The following is a 21,034-nucleotide window of genomic DNA, read 5'->3' on the forward strand; positions in this document are numbered from 1 at the left end:
CTCTGGAGAGCTGCAGGGGGTCCCTGCCGTCTTTGGCTGACCACTACAGCGTACTGCATGTGGCCTCCAAGGCTGGGGAACGAACACCAGAGAGAAGGAGGCAGATCAAGCCGGGGAGCTCTCACAGGGCCTGAAACAGTGGTCCCCCACTAGCCAGGGTGGAAAGACTGCCTATCGCCCAGACCCTCAGACACAGGGCTCAGAAGCCTAGTGCCTCAGTGGGGTCAAATTGGCCCTTGATGAAAAGTTGGGTTAGACATGTCTTATCAGAGCCTAAAAGCAAGCTGCAAAAAAAAAAAAAAAAAAAAAAATCAAACCCGTTCTAAGTAATTTACCGCGTTCTAAACCAAGTCCATAAAAATCTAAAGGAATTCAAAAAACCTGATAACATACAACGCACAATGTCTAGTGTCCAATCAAACATTACCAGGTATGCAAATAAGCAGGAACTATGACCTATAACCAGGGGGGTAAACATCTACCCATTGATCCACCAAAAAAAAAAAAAAAAAAAAAATCAATTCGAACAAACACAAAGAACACTCATTAACTATACTTTAGCCAAGATTTCACACTCTTGACCCAGCAAAAGAAAAACCAAAGCCCAACTGACAGATTATTTCTGAGGAATTCTCTAAGCTTCAAGGTTTCAAAATCCTGCTTCGCTCTCGACTCCTTTCCATTCTTCCTGCATTCCATTGTGTGTTCCTTCCCTCTCTTGGTAAGTATATTCCTGCCTTTATTTTTAACAAAAAATATTTCAAAAACAAAAACTTAAATATACATACACACACACACACACACACACACACACGCACACCAGCTTATGCATGGCCACTATTAAATGGATGCTTCTATTTTTGTCCTTTTTGCCTTAGAGCCCTCAAATAACAGAAAACGTTTCTAGTATGCCATTATGTGCCAGGCACAATCATATGAAATACATATTTTGGTAATCAGATCTGCCCTGTGTGGTAGATATTATCATCATTCCTATTTTACAGCTGAAGAAATTGAGGCTTGGGGAGGTGCAGAGGCTGCCCTAAGTCACACGGTTGATAACTGGCAGATTTGGGTTTGGTCTCAGATAATCTACAACCAGAGCCCATGATTTTGATCATTAACTCTACTGCCTTTAATACAGAGGCTATAGAATAAATTATCTATTTTTTAAAAATTAAACTATACAGATGTAAACAATACAGATCCCTCCCATTCTTTTTCTTCCCTATATCTCTGCAAATAACCACTAATCTGAAGATGTTCTCATAGATGATTTCTCCCTCCTCTGCCACCTTTGGATCTCAGATGAAGATGATTGAATGAATCCCACTACCCAGTTTTCACCTCCGTTGTTAACTATGATTTTCATAGTAGCATTGTACATAATATTCAAATGTGTCTTGTATGTATCTTCTAAATTCCATATTTCACCCATGTGTTTTAAATTTATATAAATGGCATTTTAATACATAGACCTTGGATTATTTCTTACTATTTTTACTCAGCACTGTTTTTACAACATACCCATGTTGTTACATACATTTCATTGTTGCTTCTAACGTGCGCAGCGTTCCCTAGTATGTATCAACTGCATTTGTCTGATTGTCTGCAACTACGATGACCACTTATATACATGTCTTGCTGTGAGCCTGTGCGTGAATTTCTCTGGAACATACGAATGCTTAATTCAACCAAAGACTTACAACTACTTTCCAAAGAAAACTGTACCAATGTCACCACTCCCCCAGCAACGCAGGAGAGTTCTTATTTTTCCCACGCTCTTACATCATTTGGCATTCTCCAGTTTCTAACTTTTGCAAATCTGACCTCCAGTCTTTTAATATGGTGTACATTTTTCTAATTGCTAGAGTACCTCTTTATTACTTTTCATTTGGGTTTCCGTATTTACAAATCACTGTTTATATCGTTTGTCCAGTTTCCTGTTGGTTTCTCGTTGTTGATTCACGAGAGTTGTTTGTATATTCCAGCTAAGAGCTAGAGACTAATAGTCTCTTGTCAGTGTTGGATATTGCAAATATATTCTCCCAATCTACCGTCTGTGTGTTGACTTTGTCTAGAGGTCCTTCATTTAACAAAAATCTCTAATTTTGATGCAACAAAATCCATTAAATTTTTTTGCCTCCTGCTTTGTGCTTTGTGGTCTTAAGTTGTCACAAAGATGCTTTTATATATGTTTTTTTAGAAATGTGCCTTTAGATCTTTAGTACAGCTGAAGTCCACCTCTATGAATAGGTAAAGATAAGGAAAGGATGCAGTTTTATTTTTCTATTTATGGGCCAATTTTTCCAACAGCATCTACTAAGCATTGATTTGTGGCATATTTGTCATATATCAGTATGACAGTATTTGTCATATATCAGGTTTATTTAAACTGGTGGGTCTATCTCTGAGCTCTGTTTTGTTCCATTAGGCTATTTGTTAATCCTCTTTAAATTGCCTTTGCCTAAAATCAATTAAGCATAAATGTAAGAATTCCTTTCTGGACTTTCAGTTCTGTTCCATTGATCTATATGCTTACACTCACACCAGTTCCACACTGTCTTAACTAGCATATTAAAATTTAAAATTAGAAAGTGTAGGGGCGCCTGGGTGGCTCAGTCGGTTAAGTGTCTGCCTTTGACTCAGGTCATGATCCCAGGGTCCTGGGATTGAGTTCCGCATCAGGCTCCCTGCTCAACCGGGAGTCTGCTCCTCTCTCTTCCTCTGCCCTGCTTGTGCTCTCTCTCTCTTTCTCTCTCTCTCAGTCTGTCTCTCAAATAAATAAAATCTTTTTTAAAAATTAAAAAAAATAAAATCAGTAACTGTAAATTCTCCAACTTAATTTTATTAATGCAATTTGTTAACACACACAAAAGTAAAAGGAATAGTATAATGAACTTTTATTACCTATCATCCAGCTTCAACAATCTTGCTTCATCTATACTTCTCCACCCCCTACCCATTGCGGGTTATGATTTTTAATACCTTTACTGAGATATAACTTATAAAAAAATTCACCCACTGTAACTGCACAATTCAATGATTTTTAGTAAATTTATGAAGATGTGCAAATATCATCACAGTTCAGTTTGAGAAAACTTCCATTGTCCCAGAATATTCTATCTTGCCTAACTGCCATCAGTCCCTACCTCTGCTCCCACTCCAGCCCCAGGCAACCAACCATTCATCTGCTTTCAATCTCTATACATTTGTCTTCTCTCAACATTTCTTATAAATGAAATCATACAGTATGTGGTCTTTTCTCTCTAGCTTCTTTCACTTACCATCGTTTTTACAGTCATACATGTTGAAGCATGTATTAGTAGTTCGTTTACTTCTATTGTTGAGTAGGATTCCATTTTATAGATATAACACATTATCATTCGCCAGTGGACTGACATTTGAATTGTTTCCAGTTTTGAATATTATGTATAATGCTACTATGAAAATGTGCATATGAGTCTTTGTGTGGACACATGTTTTCATTTCTCTTGATATATAGCTAAGAGTGAAAGTGCTGGGTCAGATATTAAGTTTAATTTTTTAAGAAATTGCCAAATTGTAATCCAGAGTGGCTGTACCACTTTACATTGCTATAAGCAGTATTTGAGGGTTCCAGTTTATCCACATCCTCCCCAATTCTTACTATTTTCTGTATTTGATTTCCATGATTATTCCTGATCAACATCATCTTGGGCTTTTTTGAAGGGCTGGGTTGCTATATTTTTTAATCTAACTATCTTGGTGTATTGGTATCTCATTGTGGTTTAATTTGCATTTTCCTAGTTCTAATTTTGCTAACCATCTTTTTATAGGCTTTTATTTATTGTTTTAAAGATTTATTTCTTTTAGAGAGAGAGAGCACACAAGTGAGGGAAGGGGAAGAAGGCGAGGGAGAGAGAATCTCAAGCAGAATCCCTGCTGAGCACAGAGGCTGACACAGGACTGGGTCCCAGGACCCTGAGATTATGACCTGAGCTGAAACCAAGAGTTGGACACTCAACCAACTGAGCCACCCAGGCGCCCATCTTTTTATGGGCTTTTAGATATTCATATATCTTTGTTGGTGAAATGTCTGTTTAAACATTTTGCCTGTTTTTAAATTATTATTATTAAATCATAAGACTTGTTAGTACATTCTAGATAAAAGTCCTTTATCAGATACATTACTTGGAAAGAGTTTCTCTTAGTCTGTGTCTTTTGAGTTTTTCATTTTGATGATGTCCAAGTTATCAGATTTTTCTTTCATTGATCACGCTGTTGGGTCCTCCCTGGTCTATCCTGTGCAGACATGTGGAAACTTATCCAGACCTTATGGCTTTCTCATATTCCAGATCTTCCTGTTAACTCTTTGGCCAGTCCCCCAGTTCACTGCTAATGCCAGCCAGGACTGCAACCTCAGGCTAGCTGAGCCACTGGTTTTACCTGTTTGTTTGCTCCTGAGATCATAACTATTACTTCCAATTCTGCTAGGAGTAGGTTTTTCTATGCTTATTCAAAACCAAGTGAGACCCCTCCGGTGGTGAAGCTGTGGGTTTTCACAGTTTGAACACCCTGGTAGAATATCCCACAAACTGAGGAGGAAGGTGGAAGAAATAAGAAGAAATAGGAAATAGAATATCTCAGGTAAGATAATCACAGAATTGACTGGTTTTTGTTTGTTTGTGTTTGTTTTTTTTTAAGATTTTATTTGAGAGAGAGAGAATGAGAATGAGCAGGGGGAAGGAACAGACGGAGAGGGACAAAGCAGACTCCCCACGGAGCGGGGAGCCCAACACAGGGCTCCATCCCAGGACCCTGAAATTATGACCTGAGCTGAAGTCAGATGCTTAAACTGACTGAGCCACCCAGACGCCCCAGAACCTACTGTTTTTATTTAAAGTTTAGTATTTCATTAATAACTACCTCTAAATTAGTCATATGACTTTGGCCAATTTCCAGAGCCCTGGAATGGTTATTTTGACAATTTAGTCCAGTTTTGTAATTAATTTTGGAGGAGAGAATTTGCTGGGGAGTTCCTTCTTGGCACTGAGCGATACTGGTTTAGGGGATGGAATAACGCAGGCAAAACGACGCTTTTCTTCTAAGACTGGGAGCAAGACAAGGGTGGCCACTCTCACCACTCCTATTCAACATAGTCCTAGAAGTCATAGCCACAGCAATCCGACAAGTAAAAGGCATAAAAGATACCAAAATCAGAAAAGAAGAAGTAAAATTTTCTTTGTAGAAAATTTGTGGAAAAGACTTTGTGGAAAATCCTAGACTCTACCAAGAAACTGTTAAAACTGGGTGCCTGGGTGGCTCAGTCAGTGGAACGTCTGCCTTCGGCTCAGGTCATGATCTCTGGGCCCTGAGATCGAGCCCCATATTGGGCTCCCTGCTCAGCACGGAGTCTGCTTCTCCCTCTCCCTCTGCTGCTCTCCCTGCTTATTCTCTCTCTCTCTCTCTGTCTCGCAAATAAATAAATACAATCTTTAAAAATAAATAGATTAATAAATAAGCTTCTGCACAGCAAGAGAAACAGTCAACAAAATGAAAACAAAACCTACGGAATCAGAAACTATTTGCAAATCATGTACCTGATAAGGAATCAATATCCAAAATATTGAAGAAACTCATACAACTCAAAAACGAAAACAAAAAACAAAACAATAATTTGATTTTCAAATGGGCAAAGGACTTGAATAGGTATTTTTTTTCAAAGAAGACATACAAATGGCCAACGAGCGCACATGAGAAGATGCTCAACATCTCTCATCAGCAGCGAAATGCAAATCAAACCCACAATGAGGTATCACCTTGTCCCTGCTGAAATGGCGAGTATCAAAAAGACAGCAGATAACACATGTTGATGAGGTTGTGGAAAGGAACTTTTGTGTACTGTTGGCGGGAATGTAAGTTGGTACAGCTACTATAGGAATCAGAATGGAAAAAAAAATTAAAGAGAACTACCATATGATCCAGCAATCCCACTTCTGGGTACATATCCAAAGAAAAGGAGATCACTATCTCATCGAGATAGCTGCATCTCTGTGTTCATTGTGGCATTATTCACAATAGCCAAGACATGGGAACAATCCATCAACATATGAATGGAGGAAGAAAATGTGAAATATATCAATCTGTCTATATCTATATCTATCTACATGTGGAATTTCATTCAGCCATAAAGAGGAAGGATATTCTGCGCTTTGCAACATGGATGAACTTTGAGGTTCTAGTGAAACAAGTCAGACAGACAAACACAAATACCATACAATCTCACTTACATATGGAATCTAAATGTCCAAACTCGTAGAAACAGAGAGTAAACGGGTGGTTGCTGGGGGCTAGGGAGTGGGGGAAGGAGAAGATGTTGGTCAAAGGGTATAAACTTTCAGTTACAAGTTGAATAAGTTCTGGGAATCTAATATCAGAGTGACAACTATGGTAAATATACTGTATTGTGTACTTGAACGCTGCTAAGTGTAGAGCTTAACCCCCAAAATGGTAATTATGTGAAATGACAGATGTGTTAACTACCATACTGTGGTAAATATTTCCCAAAATACATATATATATCAGATCATCACACTGCAAATCTTAAACTGACATAATGTGATATGGCAATCATATCTCAATAAAGCCGAAAAAAATTGAGAATTTTTACATATTTTACTGGCTATGAGTCCTCTTTTGAAAGTGGCTATTTAACTCCTTTGTTTATATTTTAAATGTGTTTTCTGCCTATTTCTTACTGGCGTGCAGATATTATTTATGTATTTTGTACATACATACTTTATCAGATTCATGTTGCAAATATTTTCTCCCAGTCTGTGGCTTGCCTTTTCAGTTTCTTTTCTTTTCTTTTAATTTTTATTTTTTTGAAGATTTTATTTATTTATTTGAGAGAGCAAGCAGGAGCAGGAGGGAGGGGCAGAGGGAGAAGAGAAGCCGACTCCCCACTGAGGAGGGAGCCTGATGCGGAACTCGATCCCAGGACAAGGGGATCATGACCTGAGCTGAAGGCAGACGCTTAACCGATTGAGCCACCCAGGGTGCCCGCCTTTTTGTTTCTTGACATTGTCCTTTTCTAAACACAAGTTCTTAATTATACTAAAGTCTTATTTATGCATTTTTTCTTTTACAATTGGTGCTTTTTTATGTACTTTGTAGGAAATATTTTCTTATTCCCCAGGTTGTAAAGATATTTTTCCACATCTTTATTGTTTTGCCTTTCACAATGAGATCTACAAGCCACTGTAATCGATTCTGTGTAGCAGTGAGAGGGAGGGGTCAATGTATAAACATTTCTGTACGGAAGTACAATTGACCCATCTCTGTTTATTAAAAGACTATCCTTTCCACCAGTGCACTGCACTGCACACTTTGGCATAATTCAAGTGACTGTTTATGTATGGGTCAGCTTCTGGACTCTGTTTTCTGTTCTTTTGGTTAATTGGTCTGTTCTCGTGCCAATTTCCATACTATTGTGTTTACTGCAACTTCATAATAAGTCTTGATATCTGATAATGTGAGTCCTTCAGCTTTGTTCTTCAAGTTTGTCTTAGCTATTCTTACCCTTTTTGCATTTCTGTATGTGCTTTTAAACCAGTTTATTGTTTTTCACACACACACACACACCTTCCAATAATTGGCTGAGATTGCATTGAATCTATAGACCAATTTAGAGAGGATTAAATCATTGTTATACTGAGTCTTTCAAAATATGGACATGGTATATCTCTCTTTTACATAGGTCTTCTTTAAATCCTCTCAATACTGTTTTATACGTTTCAGGGTAGAAGTCTTGGACATATTGTGTTAGATTTATTTATTAATGATGATTACCTAAGTCAATTGTCTCCTTAGAAATTGCCAAATGGAGGGGCACCTGGGTGGCTCAGTCAGTTGAGCCTCTGACTCTTGACCTCAGGGTTGTGAGATGGAGGCCCTCCCCCTCTGCCCTGTGCTGAGCATGGAGCCTGTTTAAGATTCTCTCTCTGCCCCTCCCTCTGCCCCTCCTGCCCTCCCATGCTCACTTGCTCTCTGTCTCTCTCAAAAAAAAAATTTTTTTTTTGCCAAATGGTGGTTTTCTAACTCTATCATTCATTCTGTACTTATTAGCTAGAATTTTTCTACAAATATTCTCCTGCATTCTCTAAAACTCTCTAATTTCTCTGCTATATGGTTCATGTAACAAAGGCAGGGTAGGGGCACCTGGGTGACACAGCTGGTTGAGCATCTGACTCTTGGTTTCGGCTCGGACCCGATCTCGGGGTCATGAGATCAAGCTCCTCATTGGAAGCCCAGAACGGAGCCTGCCTGAGATTCTCTCTCTCTTTCTCCCTCTGCCCATCCTGCTCGTGCTCTCTCTCTCTCTAAAATAATTAAATAAGATCTTTTTAAAAAAAGAAGAAGAAGAAAGGCAGAGTAAATGTTTAATGCCGTCCCTTTAGTTACTAATGAGTTGGCGCCCCAGCAACCCCCAAACTGACTACTTTTGCTCTTGTTGGTTAAGGACATCCCATGTGCAGTCTTTCAGTCCCCAGTCAGCACCCTAAGAAGGGACCTTGGGACAGGAACACTTCCTTACCAAGAGACACAGAGCCCACACACCTGTGCCAGGCTTACAGCCTTCCTCTGCTTCCATATGTGTGTTGATGACCTCAGGCACACCCCCAGCATTCAGTATTTCAGACACCACGGGGAGGAGTTGGGGTCTTTCCACTCTGGACAAGAAGGGTGCATACACACCTCTTGCCCTGCAATGGCTGTCAGGAGTGGAGGGGGGACCTTGGTGGCCATAGGGGACCGACCCACACTAATGGAGCTGACCTTGCTGTCTCTTCTCTGTGTGCGTAAACCATTTTTCTACCCAGTGCTCTACTGTGCTGTGTTTCTTGCTGACTCTAATACCAAGATGCAGTGAGCAGAGTGTCTGGACTTCTACTCCCGGTGGCTGGTGTGATAAGCTTTGCTATCCTCTAGGTAGTTGGAGTCCTCCCTTGGGATTGCTTACTGGTTCACTGTGTTCTGCTTGACAATTTGGCACAATGAGCAGGGTCGCCAACCACGAGATGGTGGAAGCACAAGGGTTTGTCAGCCCCATGCCCTGGGGTGGTGCCAGCCCCGCAAGGATCATGGGCTCCTTCCCTCTGCCTTATAGGCATAAATGGAATGTAAATAACCTCCCTGTCAATAGGACTGAGCTGGCGCAATGGATGAGGACAGAGATACATGAGGTGGGTCCTAAGAAGAAAACCTATACCTGGCTCTTGGCCACCCTCACATTGCCACACCACCAGCCAACTCCCACGGTATCCCAAGGGTCTGTAGGGGGAGTTTATTGAGAGGACATCACTGCCGGTTGACTTGCAAGCTGGACTTGCAAGGTGGCAATGGGGGGCTCCTCACCCTGTCCTTGTCCTTAGAATGTACATCCTGCTCGCCTTTCCAGCTCCCAGAAGCTGCCCCAAGGATGTAGCCTTGAGATAGTGATGTGGTCTTGAGACCATCTGGATGATATAGATGACTGAACCCAGGTAAGGCATCTATATAAACTCAAGATTCAGTGGGTGGGTATAGAGATCTATTCATCTTGTAGCTGCCCAAGACAAGTCTCATATAGAAGTTCCCTTGCTTGTTAAACCTGCCATCTACCAATCCGATTGGCCTGCCTCTTTCTTCAGTCTCTTCCTGCCCTCCAGGTATAGAGACCAGTTTTAGATTTCACCTGGGAAGCTCCCGAGGTTTTGAACCAACAGGGTCACTGGTGATGTTCAAGGGGATTAAGGGAGTCCTGGGGGGGGTGTTTCACCTAGTCCTGCTCATTGGGGCCTCAAATAAGATCCGTTTTCACTCAATGCCAAACCACTGATGGTATTGCTGAAAACAAAACTGTTGAAATAAGATCCTTCCCTGAAAATGAAATACAAAACCCGAAAGACACATATGGACAGAGACCAGGGAAATCTCATGCAGCGTGGCTGGTGTTTCTGTTTGATAAAGGGACATTGCAGACCCAAATGTCTCAGGCTGGGGGGCACAGGTAAGGATGGGGCCGAGGTCTTCAGGTTCCCATTGTGGGTCAGTGGCCTTGTACCTCCGTCAGGATAAAAAGGGAAAAGAGAGAAATTGATACTTTTATGGGGCTCTTGGATACTGGCGCCATAAGGACCTGAAAATGAATGACTTTGGGACATTTGGGAGTAAACGAGGTGACCCATGGCAGACAGGAGCTCATATGCTCGTATTCTCAATATGCTACCACTGGGCGGGATTTGACCGTCAACAAACCCAAGTCACCACAGGAGTTTCGGCCATCCATTACATCTACGACCTCTTAGCTGGAAAGCCCACAAAAAAGCAGGTGGAGGTAGCACTGCAATTAGTCGCAATACAATGACTAGTGGCAGCTGGGCTATAAACCCAGAGGAAGTACAGGACCCAACACAGCAAGTGCATTTCCTAGGGGTCTCTTTGGCTTTGTGCCCAAGCGAGTAAAGGAATCGTTCGCTCTGGGGGCACTCACTATTGAAAAGGAGGTCCAACATCTGATAGGCCTTTCTGGGTACTGGAGACAGCATGTACCCCCACTTGGATGTTCTTTTGTTCCCCCTAGTTAAGGTGACCCACAAGGCTATCAGTTTTGAATCAGGCCCTTTGTAGCAGCAAGTCTTGAAAGCTCTTCAACAAGCAGTGGCCCAGACGCTGCATTTGGAACCTCCAGAATCTAGGCGCCACAGGTGTCCACAACCTCCATGCATGCCGATTGGGGTACGCGGTAACAAAAAACTGCCAGTAGGGGGTGCTGGCCTCTTGGATTTTGAAACCATAAGTTACCCAAGGCAGCCACCAGAGGCACTCCTTTTGAAGAGCAACTCCTTGCTTGCTATTGGGCGGCGTTAGAGACTAAACATCTCAGAGCCAGAGCACCGCATGTGATTCTGTGACCTGAACTGCCCATTCTTGCTTGGGCACCAATAAAATTGGACAAGCTAATAGAGCTCAATTATCAAGTAGAAATGGTATATCCAAGGTGAGGTCCAGCCATGACCCCAAGGGACGAGTAACCTCCATGAACAAACCAGCTTACCGGGAAGTACTGAGCAACCCACAGGGAATGCTTTGCCCCCATCCCCACCCCCATGGCTACCCAGGGCCCAAGATTCAAAGATATGCCTGCTGACAATGTGGCATGGTTCACTGATGGCTTTGCAAAACTAAAGACAGGCAGAGTCCTCACAGCTATGGCCACCATTTAGACAATAGTGGCCATCTTTTAGCTGGGACTGGATATGGACATTCTGCTCAGTGGGCTAAACTCCATGCAGTGGTGATGGCTGTGCAGGCCACCCATACCACCAAGCCTTGCTACATTTTCACCAACTCATGGGTCATTGCCAAGGGCCTAGCCATCTGCTCAGGAGAATGGCAATTGAATGATTGGACCATTAAGGGATTCCCTGTGTGGGGACAAGAACTATGTCAGCAGCTTGTTGCCTGGAAAGGAAAAATATATGTTAATGCTCATGGCAAAGGACTTTTTAAAATGGAACATGAATGAACTCTCATGCCAATCAAGCTTGTGCCCAATGGGTAACAACATTAGCCCAATGGATCCATCAATGAACTGGACATGGAAGTCCACTTCAGATGCAAGAAAATGCCAAGGCCCAAGGAGTGATGCTGGAAGATGTCAAGACTAAGGAGGGAGTGCAATCTTGGGATTCTTGCCAATGGACAAAAATCATCCAAAGAAGAGGGAGGTTTGAAGTGCTGCAGGATCTGACACCCACCTGTTTGGAGCATTTCCCCCCAGACTCAAACAGTCCACATGTGGCATGTTGCTCATCTGACGGGGGTCCCAAGCCATCGGTGGTTCTGATCAGAGGCTGACACCCTCAGTACAGGTTCAGATCCACAGGGTACCTAGTACCCAGTACATGAAGCTTTCCTGGAACGCAGACATCAAGCAAGAGGCAGACTTTTAATATCACCCATGGAACGGGACTATCCTACATCATGCAACTTTACTTTGCCGCCTAACCTGTAGTTAAACCAGACATGAGCCTCATACAATTGGCCTAGAGACTCTTTTAACAAATCTCCTGTTCTTACCTAAGTTTCTCCAAGTCAGAGCCTGAGATGTGTGCAGGTAGTACATTTGGGTAGGTGATTCCAGACAGCAGGAGTGAAAGATGAGGGGAGTGTCACAGGAAGGAGGGACAAGTTGGCCACTGGGACTTTTTTTCTGACTGGTACTTCTTGAGGAATTTTTAAAAGTATGTATCAGAACTATCCACCCATAGGACAAAAAGGGAAAGCATCTGTTGCTTAGATACTATTCCCCATTGGTGGAGAATGGCTTCATGGGCCATTTATTCTCCTCAAATTCCCAGTTGCACATTCATGACCACCGGGAGGAGTCCTGCCAACGTTCTACATCCTGCAAGCCTCAAAAAAGCCCCAAGGCAGGAAGCAAGAGATCATTGCGCAACCAGGCAGGGGAGCACTCTACACAAAGCCTGTCAAAGCTCACGGGAGCTGTTCACCACACCCACGACTAAACTAAGAAGTGTGACTGAGATGATTTTGAAGTATCGCACAAGGGATGTCTAGTGCTGCTCATTTCGAGCCACTCATGCTTTTCTTAAGTCCGGTCCGTCAGAGGATCCCCTTTCATGCACTGGCCAATCACAGCTTCTGCAAGAGGACGAGTGGAACAAACAACAGTCCCCACTGCTCTGCGGCTTCTGAGGCCATGACGGGATGGTCATCACATACGACCCAATCTAGATTCCCTCACCCTCACCAGCCCTTCAGCTTGGAGCACACTTCTGAAAAGAAGTTCTCTCACCTGTCTCTCTCCAGTCCAGTGTTATTCTCATGAGGTAACCAAGGTAGCTTTCCATACCTTCCTTTCTACTCATACATGTCACACACACACCCTGCACTTGTGTGTGTATGTCGTATAATCTCATGATTGTGAAACAAAACAACACACAAAAAGAAGAAGAAATCAACTGGATCTAACAGACATATACAGAATGCTTCACCCAACGAGGACAGAATACACATTCTTCTCAAGAGCAAATAGGATATTCTCTAGGACAGAACATATGTTAAGCCACAGATCAACTCTCAATAGATTTAAAAAGACAGATATCATGCAAAATATCTTCACTGAACACAAGAGGACAAAGTTAGAAATCAATAACAGAAAGAAAACTCGAAAATTCACAAATTTGTGGGAAGTTAAACAACACACCCTTAAAGTCTCAATGGGTCAAAGAAGAAATCACAAGGGAAATTCGGAAATACTTAGACATGAATGAGAATGAAAACAACACACTAAAACTTATGGGATGCAACAAAAATGGCACTAAGAGGGAAATTTATAGCTAGGAATGCTTACATTAAAATCAAGACTCCAAATTAACAATCTAGCTTAACCACTTGGAGAACTAGAAAGAGAAGAAAATAAGTCCAGTGGTAGCAGGAGGAAGGAAGCAATAAAAATCACAGCAGTGATAAGTAAAACAGAGACCAGGAAATCAAGGAGACTGAAAGTTAGTTTTTCAAAAAGATTAACGAAACTGACAAACATTTACCTAGCTCATCCAAGAGAAAAAGAGAAGCCTCAAATTACCAAAATCTGACATGCAAGTAGAGGCATTACTACCGATTCCACAGTAATAAAAAGGATTATAAGAGAACTATTGTACTATGAACAATTGTAGGCCGACACTCAGTAACTACATGAAATGGACAAATTCCTAGAAGCAAATTCCACAACCTACCAAGACTAATGATAAAAAAAAAAAAAGAAAATCTAAACAGTACTCTCTCTCTTTCTCTCTCTCTTTTTTAGAGGTGCGGAGGGGCAGAGGAAGAGGGAGAGAGAACCTTAAGTAGACTCCACACCCAGTGCAGAGCCTGACTCCAGCTCGATCTCACGGCCCTAAGATCATGACCTGAGCCAAAATCAAGAGTCAGACGCTTAACCAACTGAGCCACCCAGGCACCCCAGACCCCTAACTCTTAAAAAGATCAAATCAGGAATCACAATCCTCCTGACAAAGAAAAGTCCTGGACCTAATGACTTCACAGATTAATTCTACCAAACATTTGAAGAAGACTAACACCAATCCTTCTCAAACTCTTCCAAAACACTGAAGAGAAAAGAACACGTTCTAACTCATTTTTACGAAGCAGGCATTGCCCTGATACCAAAACCAAATAAAAACGCTGCAATTAAAGAAAATTAGAGAGACTATAACTATGAACATTGATGCAGAAATCCTTAACAAAATACTAATGAATAGAATTCAACAGCATATCAAAAGGATTACATAGCATAACCAAATGGAACTTATTCCTGAAATGCAAAGATAGTTCAACATATGAAAATCAGTTGATGTAATACATCACATTAACAGAATGAAAGGGGAAAAAACCTAATATGATCATCTTGATGAATGCAGAAAAAACATTTGACAAAATTTAACACCCCTTCACAAAAAACACTCAACAAACTTGGAATAGAAAGAGACTACCTCAACATAATAAAGGTCATATATGAAAAACCCACCATTAACAGGATACTCAGTGGTGAGAAACTAAAAGCTTTTTCTCTAGGACTAAGAACAAGACAGGCATGCTCACTTTTCCCACTTCTATTCAACACAATATTAGAAGTTCTAGCCAGTACAATCAGACAAGAAAAGTCAGAAAGGAAGAAATAAAATTATTTGTATTCACAAATAATATGATCATCTATGTAGAAAATCCTAAATATTACACACGCACACACACACACATAAATTGTTAGAAGTAATAAACTAATTCAGCAGAGTGGCAGAATACAAAATCAACACTCAAAAACCAATTGTGTTTCTATACACCTACAACAAAAATCTGAAAAGGAAATTAAGAAAACAATTCTATTTCCAAAGCATCAAACAGAATAAAATACTTAGGACGCCTGGTGGGCTCAGTCATTTAAATGTCTTACTCTTGGTTTTGGCTCAGGTTATGATCTCAGGGTCTTGGAATCAAGCCCTGCCTCCGCTTTGCACTCAGCGGGGAGTCTGCTCGGGATTCTCTCTCTCCCTCTCCTTCTGCCCCTCCCTTCTTTCTCTCTCTCCCTGTCTCTCTCAAATAAATACTTCTTTAAAAAGAATAAAGTACTTAGGAATTAACTTAACCAAGAAGGTGACAGTCTTGTACACTGAAAACTACAAAACATTGCTGAAAGGAATTAAAGAAAACATAAAGAAATGGAAAGACATCTTGTGTCCATGGACTGAAAGACAATTTTAATACTACCCAAAGCAGTCTACAGAGTCAGTGCAATCCCTATCAAAATCTGAAAGATTTTTTTTTCAGGAATAGAAAAAATCCATTCTAAAATTCATATGGAATTCAAGGATCCCAAATAACCAAAACAATCTTGAAAAAGATGAACATATTTGGAAGACTTGTACTTCCTGACCTAAAATTCACTACAAAGCCACAATAATCAAAACAGTGTGGTACTGGCATAAAGACAAACACATAGATCTATGTAATAAAACAAAGATCCCAGAAATAAACCCTTGTATGTAAAGTCAAGTGATTTTTTTTACAAGAGTGTAAAGATGATTCAATGGGGAAAGGACAATCTTTTCAACAAATCGTGCTTGGAAAACTAGATATCCACACATAAAAGAATGAAGTTATACCCTTATCTAACACCATATAAAAAAATTAAGTCAAAATGGATAAAATATTTAAACATAAGAGCTGAAACTATACAACTCTTAGAAGAGATCATAGGTGGAAATCGTCATGACATTGAATTTGGCAGTGATTTCTTAAATGACATCAAAAGCATAGGCAACAAAAGCAAAAATAGAAAATTGGATTTTATCAAAATTAAAACTTTTTGCATCAATAGACACTAACAGAGTAAAAGGCAACCCACAGAATGGGAGAAAATATTTGCAAATCACATATCTGATAAGAGATTAAAACCAAATATGTAGAGAATTCCTAAGAGTCAATGAAACAAAATACCTAATTCAAAAATGGGCACAGCACCTGAATAGACGTTACTCTAAAGAAGATATATACAAATGGCCAATAAGCACATGAAAAGATGTTCACCAGAATTAATCACTAAGGAAATGCAAATCAAAACCACAATGAGATACTACTTCATACTCATTAGGATGGCTATTATCAAAAAACAGAAAACAAGTGTTAGGGAGGATTGAAACCCTGTGTACTACTGGTGGGAATGTAAAATGGTGCAGCTCCTCCAGAGAACAGTAAGGCAGTTCCTCAAAAAAATAGAATTACCATTTGATACAACACTACTTTTGGATATATATGCCAAAGAATTGAAAGCAGGAACCCAAGGAGATACTTATACACCAAGGTTTATAGCAGCATCGTTCACAATAGCCAAAGGTGGAAACAATCAAAAGGTCCATTGACAGATGAGTGGATAAACAAAATGTAGCGTATTACACGTAGTGTATGTCATATATATTCCTGCCTTAAAAGGAAAGAAACTGATACATGCTACAACATGGATGAAGCTTGAAGACATTATGCTAATTGAAATAAGCTAGACACAAAAGGACAGATATTGTATGATTCCACTTTTATGACATACCTTGAGTAGTCAAATCCATAGAGACGGAATCTAGAATAGAGGTTACCAGGGGCTGGGGGACGGAAGAATGCGTAGTTACTGCCTAATGGGTATAGAGTTTCAGTATAGGATGATGAAAAAGTTCTGGAGACAGATGGTGGTAATGATGGTACAATAATGTGAATGTAATTGATATCACTGTTGTGTATAATTTAAAATGGTTAAAATGGTAATTTTTATATTATATATGTTTTACCACCAAAAAAAAAAACAAAACCCAAAAACACCCACCACTCTGCAAACTTTGTACCTTTAACAATATACCATGACTATTTTCCTGGTCCATAAATACAAATCAAATTCAGCCTTTTTAATAACTGCACACTATATCATAAAAGGACATGCTATACCATATTTGACCACTGCCACATTGACAACCACATGCTATTATAAATAATGCTGCAGTCCAAATCTTTAAGGTTCTTATGATGCCTCAGTTCCATACAATGGAGTCTTCAAACTGCAATTACTGGGCAAAGTAAATAGTGTATTTAGATCTTTCTTTAATCCATCTCCAACTTTTGTTTATTCATGGTCTAAAGCAAGGAAGAAGGATGCTCTGCATGTGTTAGCTTATGGATTTGGCTGCATGTAACAAAAACCTCCAATTGCTGGAACTCATACCAGATAGAATTTTATGTGTCTTTCACATAACTGGAGATGGGCATTCCAGGATGTGTATGGAACCCAGCCTCCTTTCATCCCCTTACATCACCATTCATTTTCCAAGATGGCTCACTACCATCTCCACATTCCAGTCAGCAGGACAGGACAGGGGAGAGGATGGGCATGGCCCCTTCCTTTCAAGACTCCACCCAGCAGTAGCCTACACCACTTCCGCTTCCAACCTATCATCCTGAACTTAGTCATATAACCCATCCTCGCTAAAAGGGAGGCTGGAAAAAATGATATCATTCCGGGTGGTCATGTGCCCAATTAGGATCATGATGGCCCATGGGAGATTAGATAATGAGCAAGTCTATGATAAGATCTTCCAAAAGAATAGTCAATTATGTCAGCTGTATTTATAAAGTAAACAATTTCCCATTGAATTAAAAAGCCATCCTTTTGTTTATCAAGACCCACATATACTTGGATCTGTTTCTAGACACTAATCTGTTTCATTGTTATATTAAATGGCTTTATCATAATTGGTAGCTGTTCCTGTATTAATTTATGACTGTTGATATATTAATCATTTATCTTTTGTTAACTGTTTGATTTAAGCTACTTGATTTGTGTTATTTTTACAGATTGAGTTAAAGACAGTCAAACTTACTTTGCAAAACTAGTTTGTCCTGGCACTTGGATATTATCATTTGAGGCAGATATAATTTTCTTAGTTCCAATTTTTCAATGTTAAGAAGGATCTCTACCCACCCGTAATTACAACTGAGAGGTCACACATCAGTTTCATCCTCATAGCCTTAGAGGAAAACATCACTGAAGAGAAAGGGGATCTAGTGACAGGAACAGAGTTTCCCAGGGTAACAGACATCCCAGACTACTCCTTCTCACCCATATCAAAAATAATGGATGTGACCAAGTGCCAAAATGAGGCTTCGTAGTTAGAAAAAATTCCCAAGGTGACGGGAAATAAAAGAAGTGCTCTCCCAGCTCCTGGCACCAGCACATTATCCATCTGAATTGTGTGGCTCAATTAGCCTTTTAACTGATAGCCGTGGCTCTCTGCCATTATCTTCTACCAGCCCTCCTTCACTTTCATAGAGGAAAGATTTGCTCAGGTTGATGACTTATTCTCAGAAGTGCCTTCCTTTGACTCTATGGAAAGAAAAGCTATTTGATCAAAAGAAGCTGTAGCTGGGATCGTGTCCCCTGCCGCCCTGCTCCTGTATATCCTTCGCCTTTCTCTAAAACCTACATAGAGCATCGTTTCCACAACCTTCTTGGTTTCCAGTACCGACAACAATGGAATAAGCTGGAAGGCATCTTAGAGATCTAGAAGGGAGGCTGACTCAACCCTCCACCTGACTTCCTGTGGTCACCTAGGGGACTTTTAACAGGTCCTCTGCCCTCACTCGTCCCCTGATTTTGATCAGTAGGTCTGAAGTGAAGCCTTAGCTCTTGCTAAGGGGAAGTTTTTAACTTCCGCAGGGTATTATGAGTAAGAGTAGGAAACTAGGAGGCCAACCCCTTAACTTAGAGATGAGGGCACTGAGTCCACAGGATACTACAAAGAAAGTTGCGCATTTCTTCGTAGGAAGCGAGCCCCTTCCAGCAGGGACTTTCCTTCGCAGATCCTTCTCCAGTACCTAGAACTGTGCGGATCTCACACGCGGCAGATCTGTAGGATGAATGAATGAAGGAATCCGTGTGACACTAAGCTTAAACCAGAAAATCGGACTCTGGTCCAGGATATGACACAGCCTTCCTTTGCTGGAGGGAGATTCGTGACTAGTTCGCCGGTGTGTTCACCGCGATTGTTGGCTCGGTAAACAGCCTACCTTGCGACAGCCTCTGCTCCCGAATCCTCGCCGCCTCCCAGGGCCTGTCACTGCTTTGCATCATAGGAGGTCACGGTTGGTCGCAGTCCGCCTTGGGTGCCCAGGCACCGGTCCCCGTCCGAGCACACCTCAGGGCGTGTCTCGGGGCCAGGGAACACCTCGGCGGGAGTGTCAGGGGCGTGGAGGGAAGTGCGGACACTGAGACTGGAGGCCCCGCACGCCCGCAAGGGCGGGGAGAGGCGGTCAGAGGTGGGGAGGGCCGGCTGGCGGCGCTGCCTGGGCCGGGTCGGCCGCTCGCACCTGCCGGGCGGCTGCGGCAGTCGGCGCACGACGCGGGCAGCGGAAGGCTCCGGGGCGCTGGGCGCAGGTGAGCGGCCGCTGCGGGCTGGGGTCTCGGACCGCCAGGGGACCCGGCCGGGGCAGGGGGCTCGGGCAGGAGAGCCGGAGGGGCCGGACGGCCCAGGGGTGGGGGCGGCCGATCGGGAAGCCCCCTGAGCGCGCACGGGTGTCGGGTCGCCGGCGGCCGCGGGATGAGAACTGCTGCGAAGTGTGAAGCCCCCGCCCTCCACCGCGCCCCGCGGATCCCAGGGCACCCCGCCCCGGACGGCTCCTGTCTGGCCCAGAGACAGGTCGGCCCCACGTCGCCGTGGGCACTCAGCGCCCTACCGTCCGCCCCCGTGAGCGCCAACCCACAAATGCGACGAGCCAGAGACTCTCCTTCAGCCAGGAAGCCCGGAATCCAATAATAAGAGGCGATTGATAACGTTCCCTGAGTCGGGATTTAGCTTCGACTACTGCTTCAGCGGGTAGGAGCCAAGGGGGACGATGAGCAGGGGTTGGGGGGGTTACGTTGGACCTTGAACCTCGTCTGGGTCCAGAAGGATAACCTCTGGAGATTGCCCTAGATGTAGGAAGGATTTGCACTTCAGAAAGAGAAGCCCATCCCTTTATGAAATAGATCTTTTAAACACTTTAGCCAGCCACTTCTTCTGAGAAGTGACCATTTCCTTCACGTGCTCTTCCGCCATTTCCCCGGTGGCCGCCATGTTCCTTCGCATCCCCGACCATTTGCCCCGAGGCCCCGCCCGCCGCTCTGTTGGGCTCATAAAGTGGCGTCAGAATTCTATCTATGCCTTTACATTCACTTTAATAGGTAGTACGGCTTATTGTTCCTAAGAAACCTGTACTGTTTCACCAGATGTGCAACCCGTTCAGTATTATCTGCAGTTCGTTCCACGACAGACTTGTGGAGGAGAGTCATACACACCGTGAGATGCGGGGCCGGGGCCACTTCCGGCGTCGTTGATGACTGAGTTCATCCACTTAATAAGGATGTGCTTACCCTCTGCTCCTAGAGTTTCTGGAAAAGACTTGGAATTGATACGAAGGCTTTATTGAATATGGTTTGTCTTTTTATTTTACAAGGGAGAGTGCCTGGCATAACCAGAAGGGAAGCATTATTTCTGATTGGGCATTATTAGTTCTGGTATTAGGAGAGCCAAGCATTCAATTTCCCTTTAAAGGACTGGTTTCCTCTCACTTCTTCCATGGGAGGTAGGGACAGTACCACCACATACTTACCTCATGCTGTGCATTTTTCCTTATATTCCGTGGATTCCTCCCTCACCCTTCTGGTGGGCAATGGTTGTGATGACCCAGGTGAAACTATCAAAGCTCGAGTTTGACGCCACTGATTCTATTTGGGGTCTGCCCCACCCAGTCCCTGGTTGTGTCTCTTGCCTAATCTTAGCAAATGGCACTTTGACATAGGGAGAGAAAAGGAGTAAAGAGAAAGACTTATGCTAACTTGAAAGTTAACATCGGCCGCCATGCTTACTTGGTCAAAGTACAAATATTACTTCTGTTGGTTATAATCAAAGGA

General features: G+C 42.3%; 1 protein-coding gene across 4 annotated transcripts in view; it reads left to right on the forward strand.

Annotated features, from left to right (window-relative positions):
• Positions 1-563: 563 nt before the first annotated feature.
• Positions 564-21,034, forward strand: part of TMEM45B (transmembrane protein 45B) — a 53,502-nt gene continuing 33,031 nt past the window's right edge. Inside the window, exon 1 of one of the 4 annotated variants that reach the window (XM_057316668.1) lies at positions 564-721. The gene's annotated coding sequence lies outside the window, so the exon portion shown is untranslated. Of the gene's footprint in view, positions 722-17,948; positions 19,520-21,034 lie in introns of those variants that run through there. The other 3 variants (XM_044386529.3, XM_044386530.3, XM_048217182.2) reach the window with 3 other exon arrangements.

This window comes from Ursus arctos, unplaced genomic scaffold (assembly GCF_023065955.2).
Source record: "Ursus arctos isolate Adak ecotype North America unplaced genomic scaffold, UrsArc2.0 scaffold_22, whole genome shotgun sequence".
Classification (NCBI taxonomy): Eukaryota; Metazoa; Chordata; class Mammalia; order Carnivora; family Ursidae; genus Ursus; species Ursus arctos.